Source organism: Morone saxatilis, unplaced genomic scaffold, assembly GCF_004916995.1.
Source record: "Morone saxatilis isolate NCDOM2014 unplaced genomic scaffold, NCSU_SB_2.0 Contig7, whole genome shotgun sequence".
In the NCBI taxonomy this organism is placed as follows: domain Eukaryota; kingdom Metazoa; phylum Chordata; class Actinopteri; family Moronidae; genus Morone; species Morone saxatilis.
In genome coordinates, this window is record NW_023340246.1 from 21,391,569 (window position 1) to 21,391,872 (window position 304).

General features: G+C 39.1%; 1 protein-coding gene across 1 annotated transcript in view; it reads left to right on the top strand.

The window, feature by feature from the left end:
* The window catches only part of scara5 (scavenger receptor class A, member 5 (putative)), a gene marked incomplete in the record, with an annotated part of 96,412 nt that overhangs the window by 48,087 nt on the left and 48,021 nt on the right, over nt 1-304 (top strand).

Genomic DNA, 304 nt, shown 5'->3' on the forward strand with positions numbered 1-304 from the left:
CAGAAGTGGCCATATTTAAACTCCGGGTGGGCTGATTTTGAGTAGTTTTGAGGTTATTCATATGCTTAATAGATAACATAAAGACACAGGACCAATGACCATTCACACCAATGATACTGAGCTTTCTTCACAATTAGATTCAGCACCGTCAGTAACATCCAAGCAGACAATTAGATTAATACAGATCCAGATATGGCGTCTTTGTTGATTGCAAATGAATTCAAATGGTTTTTAGACGCACATATATTTTCAACTTTTCAGGGCAAGGCGCACTGTTCGACAATGTCACATTTGGCCCAGACAG